Source organism: Carlito syrichta, unplaced genomic scaffold, assembly GCF_000164805.1.
Source record: "Carlito syrichta isolate Samal-C Ts95f unplaced genomic scaffold, Tarsius_syrichta-2.0.1 Scaffold304604, whole genome shotgun sequence".
NCBI classification, from domain to species: domain Eukaryota; kingdom Metazoa; phylum Chordata; class Mammalia; order Primates; family Tarsiidae; genus Carlito; species Carlito syrichta.
This window is the reverse complement of record NW_007248700.1, coordinates 2,342-3,911: the sequence shown is the minus strand read 5'-3', so window position 1 is coordinate 3,911 and position 1,570 is coordinate 2,342.

The window sequence follows — 1,570 nt, the reverse complement described above, 5'->3', positions numbered from 1 at the left end:
GGTGCCCCCGCCAGTGGGCGACTGGGCAGGGGGCGCCCGGGCAGCAGCGCCGGAGCTTGCGGCGGCCGGCGACAACGCGGCCCCCGAGGACAGGAACTTGCCCTGCAGCGGGATGATCTGCTTCAGCTTCATGACGTTGTTGGGCGCCAGCAGGGACCCCGGGCGCTTGGGTCGCTCCGGCCCGTGCCCGCCTGCCCCGCCGCCCTTGGCCTTGGCAGAGGCCTTCTCTGAGGAGGCGGTGGCAGGATCCAGCCCGGGGTCTTCGGGCCTCGCCTCCTCGCGACCGCCGGAGTCTCGCTCCCGCCGGGCGTGATGCTCCGCGTGGCGCTGGCGCTCTTCCTCCTCCCGCCGCCGCCGCTGCTGCTGCTGGTAGCGGTGCTGGGCCTGGCGCTCGTGTCTCTGCGGGCAAAGCTGGCCGTTAGGGACCCAGAGGGGGTGTGTTAGCGGGCGGCCTCGCGCCAGGGTGGCACCATGCCAGGGCGCCGTCTGCGGGGATGGGGAGACCAAACGCGTACACGCTCCAGCGGCACCCCCGGACTCAGGCCGCGGCTCTCGGGGGACCTGGAGGGAGACGCAGAAGCTTATTGGAGCCGCGGTGGCGCACTTCTGTCATCCCCGCACTTTGGGAGGCGGAGGAGAGAGGACTGCCTGAGCCTGGGGCTTCGAGACCCGCCCGGGCAACGCGGTCTCTACAGTAAATCGGAAAAACGATCTGGGTGTGGTGGCGTGCACCTGTGGCTCCAGCTACTCGGAAGGCTGAGGCAGGAGGATCGCTTGGGCCTAGCAGGTCGGGGCTGTGGTGGCTGTGAGTGTGCCACTGCACTCCAGCCTGGGCGACAGAGGTGGACTCCGATTCAAAAAAAGAAAAAGCTTATTGGACACCAGCTAAGTCCCTGGACCTATGCCGGTGCTTTCTGGGAACGGAGGAAAATAGCAAACATTCACTGGCCACCAGCTCTGTCTTGACTGGTGCCAAGCAGCATCTTGGGAACCAGGAATGTGTCAGCCAAGCTGGCCCCTTGCTTCCCAGAGGACGGAGTGGCGAGAGCCGGTGTTGCCATGGGAGCAGGCCACAGTCCCTCTGCCCCATCTAGTAGCCACTGGCCATGAGAGTCTCCGTCGACGTAAACGTAAACTTGCGCGCACTGAATCAAATACGAGCTGCGCTGCTCGGCTGCACCCCTCTCAGCATGCTTGCTCACTGCCTGTGGTTGAGGGCCACCAGGCGGCATAGACGCAGCTTTCCGCCCCAGGAGCACCTGGAGACGGCAGGGAGCGCCGCTGGGCTCCAGAAGGGACTGGCTCAGGCCCCTCGGCCCCTGTGCCCAAGACTGGAGATCGGCCCTGCAAGGCCCCGCCCGGCAAGGGACAACCCGCGCCCGCCAGTACCTTGAAGGCCTCGCGACGCTGGTACTCTAACTTGGCCATCTCCTCGGCCACCCAGCCCGGGATGTCGGGGACGGCCACGTGAATGAGGTACTTGAGGAGCAAGGCGAAGTGCTGTGGATGGAGAGAGGGGCTGCAGGCGTTGCCCCCCACCCAGCACCCCCCACACGGCCGCCAGCCCACC